Genomic DNA, 22959 nt, shown 5'->3' with positions numbered 1-22959 from the left:
CCTCCTGGCTTCACTTCATATAATTGTTATTTTATACCCAAATCAAAATTTTTTCATGACTGTTGAATTTCGTATTTTGAAATTCACCCTGTCTTTCAAAGTTGTTGGGTACAAATTTGGGCATCCTGATTCACTATGCTACATATCTTCTCTCATACTCAGCTTGGAGTTTTATTAAGAATAGGTAAGTAGGGTCTCAATATAATTTTCAGAGCTTAATAAACATGTAAAAGAGGACAAGGTAGGGCTCAACAATAATCTTTTTCTCACAGGGATATCCAACAAACCAGCACTGTTCTGATACCTATCTACCTATGTACCGGCCATCTATCTATCCCAAGATCATTTGTTGACTTGCAATTAAGTTCATATTCAGATCCTTCAAGCTTTTAACATAACACTCATATTTATTCTATCATCAAGCATCCCAGTAAACTTTTAGAAGAAAATACGGTTTATTTTAGTTAATTAATTTCTACATTGACTCCTTGATATTCCAAGTACATAAACCTCCTTAACATTCTGTTTTTAAAAACTCTTAAGTGACATAATTTTTTATGAACAGCTTTATTGAGGTATAACTGACAAAAACTGCACATATAATGTATGTATTTTGATAAATTCGGGCACATATATGCCCCTGTCACATATATATACCCATCATCACAGTCAAGGTCATAAACCCGCCCATCACCTCCAAACACTTCCTCACGTCTCTCCTCTTTTGTGGTAAGAACCCTGAACATGAAATTACTCTCTGGTGTTTTTTTAAAGTGCATTGTTGTGCCCAAGATTACGTATCCGAGGAACCACCAAGAAGCCGACATCGATGCAAACACACGAGGGTTTATTTACAAGTTCGAGCTTGGATCCAAGTACACCCGACACAGAGGAGCAGGGACTTGGGGACCCCAGGTGGGTTCCAGCTTAGTTTTATGGGCTGGTCTAGGGGACCTCCAGAAGGGGGGGAGGGATTTCTCAAGTTCTGTTTACATTCTGATATGGGCTTTCAAGGGTATTGAGCTCTGTTCTCATTCTAATATGGGGCTTCCTGCCGCTGGCTGGGGCTCTGTTCTCATTCTAATATGGGGTTTTCTAGGGCGTTAAGCTGTAAACTGTTTTTTCCTGTAACTGAAGCAAGGTAAATTTCAGCTCTTATTCACAGGGGCCTGGGACTGTACTTGTGCTAACGCTGAACTTAAAGTGGAATGGCCTTAATTTTCTCGGCCTCCACAGCATAATACAATATTGTTAACTGTTCATATGTTTAATCCTAATCCCAGTGTGGGATTTGGAGGTGAGACCTTTGGGAGGTAATTGGGGTTAGATTCAATAATAAGGGTAGGGCCATCATGAAGGGGTTAATGCCTTTTCAAAAAAGGTAGGGACAAGATTGTTTTTCTCTCCATTATGTGAAGAAGAAGGCCTCTCGTGGAAAGCCAGGAAGGGGGTCCACCCCGGGAAATGAATCATCTTGGAATTCCTAGACTCTGGAACTGTGATAAATAAATTTCTGTGGAGTAAGTCCCCAGTCTCTGATATTCTGTTATAGCAGGCAGAACTAAGACACAGAATCTGAGTATACCTAATATTTATATTTTGTGTATCTACAAGATTAATTCAGTGTCCTCAGTGCGCAGCCAGGCTGACCTGCATGGAGAGTGATTCCAAGCTTATTTAGATAAATCAGGACTTGAGGCATTGGTGCAATTGAGCTTCCAGTAAGTTTTATGTGACGTTCAGCCCCTTGGAGTTACTCATCCACAGCTACTCCAAGCAGAGGGGAGAAGGACCTAAAACTCCTGCTTTTAGTCTGTTCAGTTGTCATTGTGTATCCCAGCTAGCTTTTTGCCTTTATTACTTAGACAAACGACACTTAATTTTTTATGTGGCTACTTCTAAAATCTGACCTCTATTGGCCTATATTGTTTTAAATTACAATGCTGTACTAGTTCAATTTCTAAGAGATATTAGTTTTCTAGCTTATAAAATAATCATGCCTATGATTTTTGTATATAAGATTTAAAGAAACATTTTAAAATTTTTAATAAAAATTAGTATTTAACAAAAAATCCACCATTGGCTAAATAATTTATATATAATTTTTTAGAGGTGGAGCAACACTTGTTTGATTTACCAAAGTATTTTCTGTATTCAGCTTTTGAATTAATGCTTAGCCTTCTCCTGACAATTGAGCATATGGTGCTGTGCCCAAGATTGCGAATCCGAGAAACCACCAAGGAGCCAACAGTGATGCAAGCGCACGAGGGTTTATTAACAAGCTCGAGCTTGGATCCAAGTATACCCGACACAGAGGAGCAGGGACTGGGACCCCAAGGTGTGGTTCAGCTTAGTTTTATGGGCTGCTCTAGGGGACCTCTAGAAGGGGGGGAGGAATTTCTCAAGTTCTGTTTACATTCTGATATGGGGTTTTCAAGGGCATTGAGCTCTGTTCTCATTCTAATGTGGGGCTTCCTGCCACTGGCTTGGGCTCTGTTCTCATTCTAATATGGAGCTTTCTGGGACATTAAGCTGTAAGCTGTTTTTGTTTTTTTGTTTTTTTTGTTTTTTTCCTGTAACTGAAGTAATGTAAATTTTAGCTCTTATTCACAGGGGCCTGGGATAGCAGTACTTGTGCTAACACTGAACTTAAAGTGGAAAGGCCTTAATTTTCTCGGCCTCCACATGGTGTTCACACATTTTCATAAATGAATCTTCATAACTATGGTAACGTGCTCATCACGGAAGTATATGGTACAAAATCTTAGGGCAACGGAAATGTAGTTGTGCTATTTCCCTGAAACAGAAAACTTATCTGATAACATGACATATCCTCCTCACTCCAGTAGATGTCTCTCTTAGACTTTCTCAAGAATCTAGAAACTGCAATAAGGCAATGATCTTTTTAAAAGAGAGTTGTCTATAGATGTTTGGTGATACATTTTTACTCTCTTGAGAGAGAGAGCATTTTTGAAAATCAATTCAAAACGTGTCATCATTAGGGAAATATTTTCCTACTGTTTATGCATAAGTGTATTTTTATTTTATTTCTTTTCACACAACTTTAAGTAAAATTGGAGGATGATTCTAACAATTACAAAGGTGGGAGGGGCTTTCACTTACTAAGGATGCTAACCAAATGCTTAGGAAAGCAACTCCCTGTGTGCCTGGATGTTTGCAGTCTCTACTTCTTACTCTGGAACAGGTGATGGCAGACCCATCAGTGTTCTGGAGGGGCAAAGTGTACTCTTCATTCCTGCAGCAAGCCTCAGATTATTTGATCTTGGTTTAACTTCCTGATGCTGCTTTACTTGGCAGAGGATGTCTGGTGACAGCTGTGGGAGAACAGCTGTGATTTTTCCTTTAATGAGTAAAATGAGCCTTGAGAGCGGGGTAGGAAGTGTCCTCTTGAAGCGCGGTCCCCTTTACGTCACTTTAGACGAATGGTTGAGCAAGATTATATATAATAGGGGAAAAAATGCTTCCAAGTGCTCTTTCCCAAAGGAAGGTTATCCATCATCACTCAAATCTATAAAATCCATCATTCTTTCCTCCCCATTTTATGAGAGGCAAGAAATGTGATGCAGGTTAAGGGAGAGAACTGAAAGCAAACATTGATGCCTGGAAATTCAAAATTGAGTCTGCATCACTCCCAAGTCACACTCTCTCCACTGCGCGCGCGCGCACACACACACACACACACACACACACAGGAACTCTGCTCTCTGGCCTTACAGGTGGCACATTGCCATATCTGAGCTTCATATAGTTTTTGTATTAGTATTCATCATGCATATATGGGCTCAGAAATCAAATCAGTTGCATGACAAAGACTTAAATAGTTTACCTTGAATTTAAAACACTTTTTTTTTCAATTGCTAAGTTTTTTAACTTATTCTCTCAAGGAAGTGAATATTAAAATAAAAACTGGTAATCTATCTTATCGTAGGGGAAGGGTTTGGATCCCATAGGATCCTTCTAATTCTAAAACAACAAAAAAAAAAGTTTTCTGGTTTTACTTACCATATGTCTTTTAAGTTAGGAAAAATAGAGTAATACTTCTTTGAAAGACTTCTTCAATTCTTGTCAAATCTGCCCATTGAAATACCCTTTCAATGCAAACATTGAAATACCCTTTCAAAGCAAACAGAAGAAAATTCTGAAAGGTAGAGAGAAGTGATATAAAGCAGCCATAGGAACTGAATGAACCAAATCCTTTAGATCATGACTATTGAATGATAATGCATAAAACCTAAAAATTCAATGCTCTCGATGAAACCAACATTCTTCCAGTATAAAATAATATCGATGCTAGCTATTTCAATATTGAAGTTTCCAAAGTATATATATATATATTTTTTTTGCAGTAAAGGAAGTGAGCTAAATTTTTTATGCTAAACAAATTGTACACGTTTGCTTTCAAGTATGAAACAACATGTATTAAATTGTTTCCTCAGCAAGAATAGTACAGCAGAGTATGATTCAGAGCAAGTATGACAACTGGGTACAATTTTTGTTTGGTCCTGATATTTGAAGTTACTGGAAATAGTCACAATATAATAGTCACAATACAATCATGATGATGATCATCATCATAGTGTCTTGGTTAAAAGTGTATTATCTTGCCTTCACACTTCTTAGTTGTACATCAATCATGTTTACCCTCCTGGAACATAAGGATGATTATTTGTAGGGGTGATGTGAGCCTATTATTCTAATGTAACAAGTCCCCGATTGATTTCCTCTGTAACTCACTCCCTATAAATGCTTGCTACCTCTCAACAATGATGGAATCTCAGGTTCTGAAGGGCCTTGTCACTCCATCTCTACTGCTGGCTATGGGACAGATGACACCATGAGCTTTCTGACTTGTCAACAGATAAAACATTCTCCCTTTTTAATAAATTAATGGGAATGCCGCACCTTGAAGACATGTTTTTGTTTTCTTCTTTTGGGTTTTTTTTTTAAGAATCATATAGGGAAGCTCTACTTTGATAAAGATGAATCAGAAGTACTTTTTTCCCCTCTTCTTCCTGCTAAGCACTAATATAACTCTGAACCTTATATGTAAAGCAAACAGAAGAAAATTCTGAAAGGTAGAGAGAAGAAGGCAGACAAGTCAGTGACCTTAAAACTCAAGAAAGGAGTTAACTCAGTTCCTGGGTTTTCTTTTGGCTCATATAAATCACATACGAAGCTGAAGAATTCTACTGGCAACTCGGAATCATGGATGGATGCAGTCAGAAAAACCTGCTCTTTCTGGCTCAAGGATCTGGAAAGGGGGTGTACTGGGAAATAGAACATTTGAGACAGTAATCTCTCTACTCCAGCAAACACTACAAGAAAAAAAGAGAGGCCTTATTCTACCTCTGCCATCAAAGAGAGCAAGGAGCAAAACAAAACAAAATAAATAAACAAACAAACAAACAAAGAGAGCAAGGAGCTTAGATTTCTGATTTCCCCAGGCTCTAAACTCCCCAATGGATGGTATCATGCTAGCTGGGCAATAACAAGGTGCCCTCACATGGAGATCCTGGACTTCCAGCCCTATCCGGCAATAATGAGATGCCACCTTCACTTCCCTGCTGGGTTCTATCACCAATGGTCTAGTGCCCAGCAGTAATGAGGCCAAGCTCTCCACTCCCCTCTATGTTAGCAAAGGCCAACTTTGGAGCGTTAACAAGCTGCCCCTATGCCTCCAAGCCACTGAGGGTCTGATAGGGAAATGGAGTAAGGAGCATCCCTACCCTACTCCCTGGTATTAAGAGACTGACTGTGGGAACCTGGACCTCCAACCCCACTGGCAATAAAGAGGTGCTGCTCCCTTCTCCTGTCTAAGGGATGTAAGGGGAGACCAGCTAAAAGAATAGATGGAAATGAGACCCAGATTATACCAATATAATACTCAAAATGTTCTGGTTTCATTGAAAGTCACCCACCACACCAGGATCCAGGAAAAACTTGATTTAAATGAGAAAAATCAACCAAAAGAGTCCAAACACCAAAATGATACAGATATTAAAATTATTTGTTTGATAAGGAATTAACAACAACAACAAAGCTTTCACATTACAAGCACAAAGGAAAGTAAAGATAGGAGTCTTCAGGAAGGAAATCGAAGATAAAAGATGAAACAAATGGAAATTTTAGAACTGTAGAATACAATAACTAAGACAAAAAGCTCAGTGGATAGAATGGAGAGACAGAAGGAAACCAGTGAACTTGAAGGCAGAACAATGTTTATTGAACAGTAGGTAAACAAGAGAAAAGCCGACTGAAGAAAACGCACAGAGCAATGGTGGCATGGGCACTTACAGCACAAGACCTGAACCACGGGCCTTGGTGGTCCTGGATGGAGATGGGCGGGCAGGACTGCAAAAGTAGCTGAAAAATAATGACTAAAAAGTTCATGAATTTAGCCAAAGATGTAGACCTATGGATTTGAGAGGCTGTATGAACTACAAAGAACACCTGAAGAAATCCACAGCAAGACACATCGTCAAATTTATGAAAACCTAGGACAAAAGAAACTTTAAAAGTAGTGAAGAACATCTTAGCTGACATGCAATGATGGGGAATTTCTCATCAAAATAAAGGGTTTTTAAATGCAGAGAGAAAAGGCCTGTCAATCTTAAATTCCGTATTCAGTGAAAATATCCTTCAGTCATGAAGGACCTAGGATACTTACAGATGAAGAAAACCAAGAGTACGTATTGCCAGCCCCCATGATCTGTTGGAATGACTAAAGGATGTTCTCTAAACTGAAAGGAAGCCACAAAAAATCAACTGTGGAACATCAGAAAGAAAGGAAGGACGCAAGAAGCAAAAAAATGGATAAATACAATAGACTTTCCTTCTTGAGTTTCCTTTATTATGTTTGATGGTAGAAGCAAAAACATAGCATGGCCTTATGTGGGTTTCAATGCAAGTAAATGACACATTTAAGGCAGTTACTTAAAAATGGGGAAGACCACGGTAATATAAAGACAAGTAAAGTTTCTATATTTCCTCAACCTGGTAAAATGCCCAAAGTAGACTGTAAGTGTTGGAGTTATATAGTCCTAGAGCAACCTCTAAAAGTCATACAAGATCAATCCAAATGCCATATAAATAAATCAAGATAAATTCTAAAAATTATTTAAGCAATTCCCAGAAAGGCAGATAAATGAAAAACAGAGCAAACTGAAAGCAAAACAGAAAATGGCAGATGTAGGTCCAAAAATATCAATAGGCACGTTATAATTGAATGGTCTAAACACTCCAACTAAAACACAGAGATTTGTAAAATGGATGTATATAAAAAAATGAACAAAACAAAGCAAAACCAACTAGCAAACAATGAAAATAGACCTAAGAAAACTGACCCAACTATAAGCTGCTTATAAGAAAATCACTTCAAATATAATAATACGGCTGGGTGGAAAATTAAAGGATGAAAAAAGATCTACCATGCAAACATTAATGAAAAGAAAGCAGAAGTAGCTCTATTAAAATCAGTTAGCATTGACTTCAGAGTAAAGAAAATTGCCAGAAACAGAAACAGACATTACATAATGATCCACCAAGAAGTAGCCATAGCAACCCCGAATGTGCATGTGCCAAACAACAGAGCTGCAAAATAATGGTAATGCATCAGGGATGGACAGAATCAGGAGGAGAGACAGACAATCCACACTTCCCGTTGAAGACCAGCACCTGTCACTAAACAATTCATAGAACAACTAGATAGAAAACCAACAAGGGTAGAGAAGAACTCAACAATCCTGCCAACCCAACAGGATCTAATCTATAATCACAGAACACTTCAAACAGCAATGGGATCTGCACTCTTTTCAAGTGCCCATGGCACATTTACCAAGACAGACCATACCCCGAGTCAGAAAACAAACCTCAGTAAATTTAAACAATTGAAATCATATACAAGGTGTTCCTTGGTCACAGTGGAATTAAGCTGGAAATCAATAACACAGAGAGCCAGGAAAACCCCCAAACACGTAGGAACTAAACAATATACTTCTAAATCCTCCTTAGGTCAAAAAGGAAATCTCAAGGGAAATAAAAGAAGTACTTTGAACCAAATGAAAATACAAACACACTGAACTGAATATATAGGATTTAGAGAATGATCCCTAGGGAGTTAAAAAAAGAAAAAAAGCTAATGAACTAAGATTTACAACAGAAGCTAAGGATGAATCAGTGTCTCTGTCACAGAATATCAGTTTCTTAGTATTTTGATGTGATTGTATGGTGTTTTACCTTATTTTTTTTAGAAATTAGTAATAATGATTACCATCAAGTACTAGTTTTGTGGTGCTTTAAATGCTTTAGTGTTGTATATATAAAGAAGAATCAAATGGAAAACCAAATATCTACCGCATTTCAGAGAAGCAGTTCCACTTGCAAGTCCTTGCTAGACACTGAGTAACTAGACTATTCCCTCAAATGCACTTACATTTCTTTTACATTAGAAACAGCCTCCTTCTGGGAAGGGCTTTGTTGTTTAAAGAAAAATAGAGACTTCATTCCATAGCCCTGATCCCAATGAGGACAACTTAGATTCAAGAGAAAGGAAGGCAGCTGATGTACTTTCTAAACATCTGGCAAAAACATTTTAAAACACTGATTTAGGGATCCCTGGGTGGCGCAGTGGTTTGGCGCCTGCCTTTGGCTCAGGGCGCGATCCTGGAGACCCGGGATCGAGTCCCACGTCGGGCTCCCGGTGCATGGAGCCTGCTTCTCCCTCTGCCTGTGTCTCTGCCTCTCTCTGTGACTATCATAAATAATAAATAAACCAACATTTAAAAAAATAAATAAATAAAAAATAAAACACTGATTTAACACATTGGGAGGGATTTATAGGAAGTTTTTTTTTTTGCATGTAATATCAGAAGGAATGATTACGAGGCTGTTTCATTTTAAACTCAAAGTTCTAACAAACTGATGTGATGCTATCCTCTGAATAGCTACTACTGACCCGCCATCACTTATAGGTTCCTACCTGGGAAGTCTACCTTAAAACCCTGCTCATAATTATTATATGAGCAAAAAAGAATCAAAATGTCATTTGCTATTCCTAACAGTAAAAGAATACCATGAACTACTCAATACTGTTGATATAAAACATGAGGGAGATGTTATAAAACTCAATGACAGGTATAAACATCCTTCAAAACGCATGTAAGATCAATCAGCCCAATTGATTACCAGCAGCTTCATGCAGGTAAGACAACTGCAGGTCCTAGTGGGAGCCATGCTTATAAAATGCCTTCCACTGGGAGCCCTCCCCCAGGGGGTAACGGCGCTTCCCTCCCTAACATCCAGTACACAAGTGGAAGCTGGGGGAATTCAGCTGAGAAAACAGGGCGGGTGGAGAATGAGTATGAGTTATGTGATCAATCAAGTCAGAAGTCAATGCAACAGATAGGATAATTAGTATAAAATTAGTGTGTCATTAATCTGAAATGAGGAAACGCGGGTGGGGGGAGAGAGAGAGAGAGGGAGAGGGAGGGGGAAAGAAAGATTCAGACAGAGGGAGAAAGAGACTCATTCAAATTGCCTTAGGCAGTTCATTTATTGGAAAGTAGTTTATTGTGAAACTGTGAACAATATATTAATGCCTCCAGGCAGATACTTTCTATTTGAAATATAAACTGAATCTTAGAGCTAGAAGGTCCTTGAAAATCATTTGGTTCTTTATTTTACACATGGGAAAATCACGCAATTCAGCGATTTACTGAAAGGCACAGCCAGGCAGTAGCAGAGCTGATCATAGAAACCGCTTCTACCAATTCTCAATTTATTTCTGATCAGACTGCTTATCCTTCTCCCAAAATTGCTAGTGTCAAACAGAACTCTGGTATTTTTATTTTTATTTTTATTTTTATGCACAAGACTACACTTCCTCCGACTGACACACAGGGCAGTTGGTGACATGCAGAGAGGTGGGTGCTGTTGGCCGGCCCACCAGAAGGCAGGTGCAGGTCACTGACCACAGAGCCTGGTGGGGATTTGGTGCCCATCCTCAGGCCTGTGATCTCACCCCAGCGGGCTAGTTACCAGCACTGCTGTCTTTTGTGAGCATTTAAGACTTCTCTGGGCCTCTCTGTTCTCAGGAGTGAACTACTACACAAATTAACTTTACAACATGTGAAAACATATCCTACACAGCTACGTGTGAGCACACAGGGCTGCTGTTACTCTCACAGTGCTTTCTAATTGGTTCGCACACATCCAGACTTGCCCTTGTCAAAGCAATCTTGGCAAATAGTGAACAGAATCAACCTCTTCCATCACACCCATGAGGCTCTGGTCTTCTATATTAGTTCTTCCTTGTCTTCTAATTGCCAACAAATAAAGTATAAATCACCCAGCATGGCTGCAGGAAACCGCCCCACCCCCCCACCCCTGCCTGGCCCCAGGTAGACAGGATGACAGGGATGGTGGCCTGAACACATTACCCGTCTAATCAACTATACCTTTCTGCACATTTATGCCCTGATCAGATCATTCTTTCCTTCCAGAAAAAAAAAAAAAACACTTTATTAAGTGCCCAAACACGGCCTACTCTATGACGCCTCACTGTGTCAGCTGCAATGTCAACGTTGAATATTCTCATAGAAGCCTTGCAGCAACATCCCAGTGAGGGACCATGTTTAGGGACTATTTTATAGTTAAAATACATTTAACACAGCCATTTCTCACCATTTAAAAAATTATCCTACTGTGGTTTTCAAAACAGTTCCACATTATATTGAATAAATTCTGGAGGCTGGTAACGACCAGCCTCCAGAATAATATCATAAACTATTTTGAGTTACTGTGATAGGAAACTCAAATTCTAAATTTAACAGAGGACATAACTTACAAAACAGTTAGTCACATTAAAAGAAAATTCATCACTTGATTCTTGCAAACAGTGATTTCCCTGAGTGCTTTTAAAACATCATTTGATGTATGCCAAAGATTTCGGGGGCATGGTGTTGCATGAAGCAAGGTACAAGTTGTTGATTTAATATTTTCAAAAGGGTGGTTCAGTTCTCAGAGCTGTCAAGATAGAACTAAATATGTTAGAAATTACTGAATTGATATTTCAGGAAAAACTGCATTTTCCCAAAAGTTTGGCACAGCTTTGATTTTTAAATAAAGGATTCTTATTTTTGTTTATGGCTAGTTCAACTGACTTAAAAACGTAAACCCATCAATTCTCTTAAATAATATGGTAGTATTTACAATTAATTTCAAAGAACAAAATAATTAGTAAATATATCTGGGAATAATAGACTCTATGTCTTCAGCTTTAATGGATGAAAAGGAACATATAGATGTAGATTTAGATGTGATGTAGAGAGATCTATCCTCTTAAGTGTAAAATACCATAACAGTGAGAATATTAAAAACTGGAGAATCTAGAATATCATACATATACTGTTAATGTTCTGCAACTGGAATCTTATGGAATCAAGACACATTATCCCCATATCCACTGAATGCCAATAATCAATTAAAAAGTTGATTGACTTTTGGTTGTAATAACAGTCGTACTGCATTTATGCAATGAATTAGAGTGCACAATAACAATGCAGGCTTCTTAAGTCTTATCCAGTAAAATCTTCCAAACACTCTGTGCAATAAGTAAGACAGACTCACACAAATAAAAGCTATCTGAGCCACCAGTAAAAAGGGAAAATACATCAAGACCAATCCAATGAATAGATGGCCGTATGAATAATTTGAATTTGAAGGGGCTACTAGTGTTATTTTGAGAGATGAGTAGCACTGAAGCAGTAAACCCTCTGGGAGCAGAAGACATCCCATGTGAAGGAGTGTGTGCTGGCAAAAGAAGTGTGTTTAGAAAACAATGGAGTCCTGTGAGTTGGCTACACCTAGAAAGCTCACTGGTTCTCCTCTGGCCAAGACCATGGATTCCAGTGGTCTCTGACCACTACAAAGCATGAACATTGGTGCTGCCTACATGCTGAAAGAGGTGTCTGCAACTTAGTGTGATGCAAATTTGCTGCACAAAATTGTAAGAGATATTATTTTCTCCAACTCCAGAAACATCTGTTATTAAATAAGTTTTGCAATTCTTATTTCATATTTACTATAGTAATAGAAAATATGAAAAAGATTTTGCTTATCTGATAGGTGAAAATGCTTCAAAGTTTTGTTTTTTTGAATACTAATGAAGTTGAATATTAATCTATACATATTGGCCATGGGGTTGCTTCTTTAGTAAATTGCCTACTCATAACAAGATATACATTCTTGATTTTTCTCCCCAAATTGCTCATCCATCTTCTCCATATATAAAGCCATATACTAAGCCATTGCTGGAGTTCATGTTAAAACCTCATGAGTCATTCTAGATTTTTCTCTGTTCCTTACCCTCCATATAAAATCTTTCAGCCTCTACTACCTATTCAATCTCCAAAATATGTCTGGAAGTCATCTTGTAGACAGCTGCTATAGCTTTCCATCTAGTCTGCATTTCCTGGAGACTCTTTTTATTTATTTATTTATTTATTTATTTATTTATTTATTTATTTATTTATTTTTTATTGGAGTTCAATTTGCCAACATATAGCATAACACCCAGTGCTCATCCCATTGAGTGCCCCCCTCAGTGCCTGTCACCCAGTCATCCCCACCCCCCGCCCACCTCCCTTTCTACCACCCCTTGTTCGTTTCCCAGAGTTAGGAGTCTCTCATGTTCTGGCTCTGCCTTTCTGATATTTCCCACTCAAAAAAAAAAAAAAAATGAGACTCTTTATATAGTCATGTACTTTGAGAGTTTGGCCTAAAACAATCTCAGCTTGGAGGATGGACTGCTATTTTGCAATGCATTCTTCCAATAGGGACCTTGCTGTGTTTTTCCCCAAAAGTCACATGTCACGAGTGTTACAATCCTTCCACCCTCCCACTCTCAAAATACACTTTCCACAGAACTGCCAGAGTGACCATTTGAGATAGAAATCTGATTAGGTTGCTATACAGTTCAGATAGCCATGATTATCTACCATTTAGAAAACGTCTACATTTTTTTAAAAATTATTTTTACTTTGAAATAATTTCAATCTTCACAGAAAAATTGCAGGTACAATACAAAGAACTTTTCCCCCAAAACCATTTCAGAAAAAGTAGTCAACATGTTGTCCATCATTCCAAATATTAGAGTGTGGATTTCCTACAAATGGGGCTTTCTCCTATATAATCACAAGATGGTCAACAAAAGTAGGAAACAAAAGTGGATACATTACTACAATGTCACCCTTAGATCTCATTTAAGTTTTTCTAGCTGTTCCAATAACATTTGTGTGTATGAGTGTACATGTGCACACGTGCCAAGGGCAAACTAAACACTTGATAAATGTCAGCTGTCATTTTGAAAATAAATCCAAGCTACTCATTTTACAGAAGGAGAAACTGAGGTCTAAAAGGGAGATGTGACTTCAAAAGCATTCTTTAGAGTAAAATGATCCAGATCAAAATCATGTCTTTAAATTAATTAGGTCTCTTTCTTAATCTTTTCTTGATTCTGATGCTTTTGAAAATTACAAGCTAGTTATCTTCTAGAATGTCCTTTCATTTTGGTTTATCTCCTCTCTTTATAGGATTTGACTCAGGTAATGCATCTGTGGAGCAAAAACTGAAGTATAGTGTGTTATTTTCATTGTGTCCTATCAAGTTTGATTTGAATCATCTCTGTTGATGTGAACTTAAACTTACTTTAAGGTAACTTTATAGAGAAGCTTGGCAGATGCTCCTTGTCTGGGTAACCAACACCATATTTGAGAGCCAGGACATTTCTGTCACCTCCTTCTCTGTCTCTGTCTCTCTCTCTCAGTTGTAGCTGTCACATTAGCTAGAAACCAGAACTCAGCTTTGTCTTCTCCCTTTTCCTACTTCCTCCCAGCCAGTTATCAAGCAAATACAGCAAAAAGACCAACTTCACTTGGGGGAAAAGCTTTTCCACTTGTCAACATTAGTAGAGACAATGTCAGCTGACAGGGCACTGACTGAATAGAGGAGCCTGATCTTACAGGAAAGAGCTGGGCTGGGGAATCATTAGCATTAGTAGATCATACTAAAAAGAAGAATGAACAAAATCACTTGGAAAACATTTATGGAATAAGGAACAAGGACAGAATCCTTAGAAACACCAATATTAATGGGATTGTTGCAGGACAAGAAGCTCAAATAATAAAGTATCACTGAAAGGGTCCAACAGAGCCACAGGTAGAGGAAGAAGTAGCTAGAAGAAAGAGCCTTTCAGAGCTTCATCAACAGCAGATATACCTGCAGAGTGACTTAGCCAGTCTTTGAAAGGAGAAAAAATAGAGATTTGAAACATTTGCCTGTTTCCAGGATAAATAAGGATTTATATATCTTGCTCTGGGAAGAAGGAAAACTAACACATACTAGATCTCAATACACATTAGTCATTTTGTTAAGTATCTTAGAATGATCTTATTTAATAAAATCTCATGAGAAAAAAATGTAAGTAGGCATCATTATTCCTGAAGGTATAGTCCAAGCAATACTCAGTTGGCAAATGTCTTACAAATCGATTAGAACTCCGGTCTTTCAGAACCTCAGCCTATGCTAGGCCATGTATACCAAAGAAAGATGAAAATATGTTCAGATTTCTATGATGATAAAACTAATACTATGTCAGAGCCATAGATTTCTGTTGCCCTCTCTTTAAGTGTTTATATTAGAGTTTGATTTTGTGAGTTATGAGTTCTTTTTTAAAACGTTCTGAAGGACAAAATTCTCCTCTGCCTTATAAATGTCCAAAATCAAATGTAGACCACACTAGTGATGATTGGAAGCAGGCATTTGGGAAATAAAGACTGGAGAACATATAATGCAGAAATATTCCCCATATATTTATCCTCTTAGTTATCCTCTAAGTTACCTCTTAGTACTTAGTAACCACTTAAAATATCAAGTGCCCTCTTAATGTAGAGAATACAGTAATCAGTAAAACACACAAAAGTCCCTGTTCTCACAGAGCTTCCCGTCACAGAATGAGATGACAGAGAATAAAACCACCAAATACAATATGCTAAGGGATCATGATCACTATAAAAAAATAAGGCAGGATCAAGGGCTCAAGACAGGTGGCAGTGGGGTAGGTGGAGTGTAGGGGCAGAAGAGGATGGAGCAGCACTCTTTAGACAGGGAACCCATGGAAGTCATCTGTGTCAGGATGATAAGTGAGTAGAGACCTTGAATCAGTGAGCCAATGTCGTGGCTATATAGGGGAAGAGCTAACAAGGCAAAATGGCAGGTCTTTGCCATTTGAGAAACAACAAGGAGGCCATTGTGGTTGACTTGGAGGAGATAAGAGATGGATGTTTGGAAGCTGGGGAAAGACTGTGTAGGAACTACTATAGTGGATATTTAATGGTAAATGTTCTATTTTGAACCAGTGAGCCCTTTTTATTTTAGTAATGTGTTCTATTCTACTTGATATTCACCGACAAGGACACTGTGCAGATGTTCAAACTCTAAAGATGGAGCCCTTAGAATGGAAGAAACCCATTAAGCTCACTGCCTCTATTTCTCTGGCAGTGCAGAGCAGAGGTTAAAAAGATACTTAGCAATTATCTACAACTTTAATAAGCTGAGTCCTTGTAATTAGCCATTCACGACATCCCACTGTGATACATCTAAGCATTGTAGTTTCCAGTTTCTAGATGGAGAACTGGAGTCAGTAATAAAGCTGAAGGCTCCTAAGGACATTATTTTCAAGTCTAGCTTAAATTTTAGGCTTACTAACTTCATGATATGTTATTAGACTGGAAAACCCCAAATCATGAATCGTTCTAGATGCAATACTCATATGGCTCATTACACACAAAGGTACTTAACAGCTTTTAAGTCAGAGGAGGAGAGTTACAATCCCAGACCCCTGTCTAAGGATTTTGTCTTCAACTGGAAATGCATGGGTTTAAGGCAGAAAGGTCAAGTTCATCACATGAAAACTTCTGCAGTGGCAGAAGCATGCCATTTTGAACACAGAATCAATGATGTGTCTCTGTAGGGTTACTTTGTTTGAATCAAAGAGAAGTTCTTTATCACCACACTATTGTTATATAAACTTTAGAAACTATTTTTAAAATCATAAGAATATTAGCCATAGAGATAAAAGTTTTGTAATGAATAGAAATAAGGATATAAAACATTGGCAAAATATTAGAGAGGAACACCTCTTAACACTATGTTAAGAATATGAGCTTTGTTGATAACCAGGTATGGGCCCAGCCTTAGCTATGTAGAATTTGGCAAGATTCTCAGTCTTTCTAAGCCTTTTAAAATGGGAAAGGTAATACTTACTTCAGAGTCACTGTGAGTGTCACAATACCTGTAACTTGGTGAGCACAATTCCTGGCATATAGTAAGCACTTAATAAACTGTAGCTCTTAGAAAAAATACTTTAAAAATTACACTGTTTTTTTATATTTAAGTGATAAAATGTATTAGTCTACATTTCAAGACTCCTTAAAATATACTTTTACAAAGATCTACAAAAGTCTCACATCCAATACTTTAAAGAGATCAATAAAATATTTCCATGCATTTTTATAATGTAACACAGTGTAGGTTTTATATATTATAAAAGTCATTTTTGTAAAATTTCCATGAGGAATTCCTGCTTCTAAAAGAGATCAGTTATATCTACACAACATGGCAATATCTGATTACATCTAACATTTGACTATAAAGTGTAGCTTTTAGGAAATAAATAATGAAATAGTAAATGGTGTTCATATTTTAAACTATTTTTTCTGTATGTCATTTCAGCATGTGTTCCTGGGATTGGAAAGAGGCATCCTGCATGGTAACATGACCACAGAGATGTGGGTTATTCATACCAAGGACATTTTAACCCCAAAATTGTTTCCTAAAACAACTCTATATCTCATGCTGAAATAATTGGATAGTGAAGAAAAAAAAATAACTTACCCAATCAGAGATATATAAGAATTTCATGATGAAATTTGAATTTTTCTTTCTTGTAAAAATTTAACAGCATGAGAAACATTCACCTATTTTTATCTGTTATTTGATTGTCTATTATTTCTGGAAAATAAACAGAATAAATCAAATGCATTTTTCCTTTCTATATTCTAAATGTGGTCTTGACACAGATTCTAAAATATAAAAGCTCAACCTTTCCAGAGGGATCAAGCGATACTCACACCACATGGTTGTATGTATTCTGGAATCCATATAGGAAATCTCCCTGGTTTTATTCCGCTTGGTGTCTCTGTGGGCTGGTGAGTGGTAATTTAGGTTAATGATCGTCAGCTGCATTCCAAGCTTTAACACTAACCACCTCTTTTCACTTGTTTTCTCTCACATTAACTATCTACAGATGATTTCACTTGCAAAAAAGGAAATACTTTAAAGTGAGTCATCCTGAAGCCACACTGTAGGGGGTGCTGGTGGTTGTGTTCTCTGTGAGTTTACCACGCCGGAAAACTATTTTGAGTTGATTGTAGAGTACTCATTGCCTGTTGTGTCATTGGTTAGCAGCAATCTTCATATAGTAACGTGTTACTAAATGGTGTATCACCACTACCTAGGATAACGAGCTCATTGCCCGAATTTTCTATAGAAGAGATACTGAGAAGAAATCTAAGGCAAACCTCAATTATCAAAATTCAGATCAGGGGGCTTCTGGGTGGCTCAGTTAGTTAAGCGATAGACTCTTGGTTTCAGCTCAGGTCATGATCTTAAGGATCCTGGGATGAGGCTCAAATTCGGCTCCTGAGCACTCAGGGGGAGTGTGCTTGTAGATTTTCTCTCTTCCTCTTCTTCTCCCTCTGCCTTTCCTCTGTTTGTACTTTCTCTCTCTAAATTAGTAGATAAAAAATCTTTTAAAAAATTCAGGTCAACTCTTGGTTAAAAAAAAAAATAGAGTCCAGAATCTAAAAATTAAGATTTATTATCTTTCTCAACAATCTACCATTTTACAGCATTTTCGTGTTATCTCATGCAGCCTATATTTACAGTCTCATTAATCTTCTAAGCCACATAATAACCACAGTGTATTTTTTCTGTTTAATAGATGAAAATTCAGGGAGATACAGAAATATAAGTGGTCACACAACAGCTAAGCGCCTGCCGGTCCATCTGGTTTTCCTATTATGCGACACTTGCTCCGTTTTCAAAACCTTCTGAGATGCTATCAATATTTTAGAAGACATTTATAAAGACTATATCTGCCCTTTGAAGTAGAAATTTATTTGATGCAGCCCATATAGTAATTTCTAGAAATATAAAATTAGACATAAATCGATATCAACATGTATACATACCTCATTCCTTTACTTACAACAAAGTGAAAATAATCTGTATGTTTTAATAACTGATACCAATATTTTCTCAGCAAGGCAACAATAAAAAATATTTCTTAAAAATATGAACAAACAAATACATAATACTTTAGGACATGGTTGAGGTAGAAAGTCAGGCTTTGTGTTGGTAGGATGGCTTCAAAAGAAAAAATCAGACCAGTGGTCATGAGATGAAAAGAGAGAATTGCCTTTAAGCTTTCAAAGAGAAGTTACATAAAAACATAAAAGTGGGAATTGAGGACTGCAGAGAAGATTCATGGGAGGACAGGACCCTAGCCATTACATGGAAAAATTGTCAAGAAAATCTCCATTTTTGCAGAGTCCAAAATGACAAACAAAATTTAAAATCTCAGCTACGTGATTTTTAATGTGTATTGGGTTCAAAGACCGGAAACACATCTTGTGATCCTCAAGTGTTTGGTGAAGCCTTCCTTACTCACAAATGCTTTGAGTAGAATGTGGTTGTGCTGGATAGAGTGAGAGGCTGGACATTTTCTCTCCTGTATTTTCATGAAGGTAAGCAGACTCATGGCATGCAAGCAAAAATGACTCTTAAAATACAAGACTTTTTATACTTAAATGGGAAAAATGTTTTAGAGAGAGCTTAGACACCTTTGTCTTTGGATATCAATGACTAGCCAATGGGGATTTGGGTCTTCAATTTCAGTGGCCAGCCCAGAGAAATATATGTATACATGACGCCAATGTGTCTTGGACTCTGTACATTTTTCTGCTCAGCCACCTTCATCATGGCGATTTTTTTCCTTATAAAATCAAAATAACCACTTCACTTTCAGACACTACATTTACAGTCCAAGTGGAAAGAAGAGAAAGTAAAAGTTGTGGCCCACTTGACTCCTTTTTGGCCAAAACCAATACCATTTGCTGAAGCCACACTCAGTGAACAGCTTGGGCATCACTGCCTAGAGCTCATCCACATGGCTGTGTGTAGCTGGGGAGGTGGACACTTAGCTGGGCACATAGATGCTCCAAACAAAATTAAGATTCTGTCGTTAAAGAGAAGGGGCGCAGTGACAACACTTTGAGGCTGCGGAGCTCTCCAGGGTACTGGGGACATCATTTCACCTTCTAAAAACAATTCTTAAAGTCTGAAAGTCCAGAGAACTGGGAGTTTGTCATTCTGTCCTCAATTTTAACAACGCTCTACGTGTTCCCCCTATTCATACCATAGAGTTAATTAATGCAAACGGTAGTTTCCTGGAATAGACTCATTAGGTAAATCCCAAATGGATCTCAGGCTGCCAGTTAGGAATAAAAAGATGTAGGCTTGTGTACAGAGACTGCATTAATTAGAACCCATCTGGTTTCATGAAAAGACTCCAAAATCTTTACAAGCCAAAAGGATGTGTTTTATCTGCTGTGACAATAGCAGCACCTAAGGCTCTCTGTCAACTGGTTTGGTAATTAGTATGCCAGGGCGTCTACAGCTTACTTTTCTGCTGGCCGCCCCCCCCTCCCCAAAGTTCTCCATGTCTAGCATATTTCGAGAAATCATTAAAGTCCACAGCATCATGACTGCAGAGACCCATTATTTCTTTTTTTTCTCTCTCTTTTAAAGAGACAATATTTCCCCTTTCAGATTTTGTTAGTATTGACCAAAATATGGTCTTAGGAAATGAAATCTGCTTTGCAGATGCATTAGATCTATCTTGTTTTTTCCTGACAGAGTTCACATGGTATGTGGGGGGCATTCAGCAGACAGCACTGAACTGACAATGAGAAGGAATGAGGTGGTATTCTCTGATCTGTTGAGAGACCTTCAGGAAGGAACTTGACTATTCTGGCTTCCAACTTCTCATCTGCAAAGCCAGGAGTTTGGGCTAGATGATTCTCAGAATACTCTATGCTATGTAGATCATTTGATAGAGGTTCCTTTTATTAGAGGATAAAGAGTTGATTCCCCAATGCTTCCAGGTACTGTCATTCACAAAGAAGACTGAGAAGGGAGTGCAATTTGGGCAAAGACTAAAAAACAAAAGAAATGTAAAAATGTTAGTTTATGTCTAGACAATACTGAGTACCCACCTTGGTGGGAACTAATGAGAGGCACTCATAGGTAGGTTTAGCTATTAGATCACCCCAATTATTTGTATATGTATATAAATAATTAAATATCCCCAATCAGGGACAAAAAAGTACAGTATGTACAAAAATGCATGATGTACATTTATGTATAAAAAATACTGGTAGCATTCCTTGTGGTCACCCTAATGAGGTGGCCGGGAGAACAGGACTTCTGTATATGAAATATAATATACAGCAATATATGGTAATAGTACTATGTGTCACCCTGATGATTGTGATGCCAGGACCGAAGCATCTTTTTTGTTTGGGTGGCAGGAAAAGAGTGATGGGGTAGAAATGAATAAGTCTGAAATGGAAATGATAACAAATGATCAATACAAGGGGACTATGCTTAGTCATGTAAATTAATTAAAAGTGATCTCTGTCCTTTTACTCATGCTAAAGAAGTAAACTTTATATCTATTAGAGTTCCATTTATTCCATAAATAAGTCACAAAAGAATACAATAAATGCTGTTAATAATTTACAGAGTTGGGGCTACTGGGATGGCTCAGTCAGTTAAGCATTCAACTCTTGATTTTGGCTCAGGTCATGATCTCAGGGTTGTTAGATCCAGCCTGGCATTGGGCTCTGCGCTCAGCAGGGAGTCTGCTTATCCCTCTCTCTGCTCCTTCCCCCACTCATGCACTCTCTCTCAAATAAAATCTGAAAAAAATAAGAAGCTGAAGAAAATAGAAGTTAATAAGGAAATAGAACTTCAGTATGCTAACTCCTATATTGAAGTTTTACTATTTTGTCTCCTCTTGTCCCCTGAAATGTGTATTTTCTAAAACCAGGTATTTTCATTATCCCCTCCAAGACCCTAATAATCCTTATATAGTGACTATTATAATTAGTATGATTAATATTGACCAACAATTTAGTTACTTAAGGAAGATTTTTTTAAATTTATATTCACTCTGCTATTTCTCTGGAAGAATACTGCTTTGATCTTCAGGTTCCAAAAGAGATTAAAAACCTCATAGCATCCACCTAATTCTTGGGAAACTTTTAGGATAGAAAAACAAATAGACCCAACCACTCCTTCTCACATGGTAATGCAGTTCAGATGGGTTAATTGATAAAAAGTGTCTACTCATGCATAATGCAGGATAATTATTCATAAATAAAGAGCAATTTTGGAAGAAACATGCCAGAAATCATGACTAGAATACTTAGTAAAGTTTTGGTTTAAGACTGGGTGGAAGAAATTTGCTAATACATTCTACAAATACTTATTAGACATCATCTGCATCACTCTGCTAGATTCTACTGATAAAATATAAATAGGACCATCCCTCATTGCAAATATCCAAATATAATGGAGAAAAGCAACCAACAAAAACTGTTATTGAAATGACATATTGTGATACATTAATCCAAGATTCTGAAAGCAGACTATAGCGGTGGCCACACCAGACTGATAAAGTCAGGCATACTCTGGAATGCAAGAAAGATAGTGAATCTCCTCAGAGATTGCCAAAAGTCAATTTGGCAAACAAAGGAGGTAAGATGATCCTAAAGACCCCAGGTTAAAACAGAAGTTACTGTAATGAAACTGGGTCTCTGAAATTCCAATTTGGCACCAAAGAAATATTTAAGTCAGCATGTTCTTTATCAAAAGGAAAGGAAATTAATCTAGGATGTCCACTTAGAAAATTTATATGCCTGAATGTCAGTAATAGCAATTAATTGGAAATAATATATATGATGACTGAGAAAGGAAGGGCCAGAGAACCTTCAAAGTCACTTAAAGAGGGATTGTCTTTGTTGAAATTTGGTCAACTGTAGTTTGAACTGATTGAAACTCAAAGGAACATTAAAAAACCCTTGAGGTTTACAGGACAAGAGATGGGGTTGAGGGTAGCATTAATGGCTTATAGTATTAGTAGCTTATGGCTACTTTGAAAAATGGATCCTGAAAACTCTGTCCAGAAAGTGACAGAAATTTAGGTAATTTCCATATTCAGAGCCCAAGAACATCACTGAATTAGGTTCAGACTAATTAAACTCAGGCTTTCTGCCCTACCTGGGTGGCTTCTCTCACATCAACCTTCCAAGAATATGATCTCATTTTCCCCACTGTGTTGCATTGATTGGTTTGCATGAACACTCGATTACTTTCTTCTCTGCTAACGACCATAAGCTTCTCAAAGTCAGAGAACCACTCTCTTTTTTGTACATCATTCTCTCTTCAGATCCGGCATGACACTAAGCAAAGTTTGAGTTGCAAGAGTGAACGGTGAGTGAATATATTAATTTACAAGAAGATAATCTGAGCAGGACCTTCATGATGGAAAGTGTACAACTCGACTTCTGCTTCCTGTCTGGTCTCACCTCCCAGGCAGAGCATCTGGAACGGACTGCCCCCTTCTCAACCAGTGGCAGCACTCCTCCTCTTTGGAAGGGCCTTGGCAAGTCTCTTTCCCAGAAAACATATTTTCCTTTGACTCCCAGCTTAAGAGTCACTGGAGGGGCATAGGCTATGTCTCCAGGCACACTACAT

At 37.7% G+C, this 22959-nt stretch overlaps 2 long non-coding RNA genes across 15 annotated transcripts in view; one reads left to right on the top strand and one right to left on the bottom strand.

The window, feature by feature from the left end:
* The window catches only part of LOC144304146 (uncharacterized), a 24551-nt gene extending 7455 nt beyond the window's left edge, over window positions 1–17096 (top strand). For 4 of the 14 annotated variants that reach the window (XR_013371262.1, XR_013371325.1, XR_013371231.1 and 1 more), the window contains exons 5-10: window positions 775–915; window positions 1100–1141; window positions 1419–1520; window positions 2159–2338; window positions 13611–13731; window positions 16810–17089. This is a non-coding gene — a long non-coding RNA (uncharacterized LOC144304146). Of the gene's footprint in view, window positions 1–774; window positions 916–1099; window positions 1142–1418; window positions 1521–2158; window positions 2339–13610; window positions 13732–16809 lie in introns of all 14 variants that reach the window. The other 10 variants (XR_013371161.1, XR_013371147.1, XR_013371173.1 and 7 more) reach the window with 8 other exon arrangements.
* On the bottom strand, window positions 2465–22959 carry LOC144304500 (uncharacterized). Its single transcript, XR_013371475.1, has 3 exons — window positions 22483–22959; window positions 16972–20354; window positions 2465–4159 (listed from the first exon to the last, which is right to left on the bottom strand). It is a non-coding gene; the product is annotated as an uncharacterized LOC144304500 (long non-coding RNA).

This window comes from Canis aureus, chromosome 1, assembly GCF_053574225.1.
Source record: "Canis aureus isolate CA01 chromosome 1, VMU_Caureus_v.1.0, whole genome shotgun sequence".
Lineage (NCBI taxonomy): Eukaryota > Metazoa > Chordata > Mammalia > Carnivora > Canidae > Canis > Canis aureus.
This window is presented reverse-complemented; position numbering and strand designations above follow the sequence as displayed.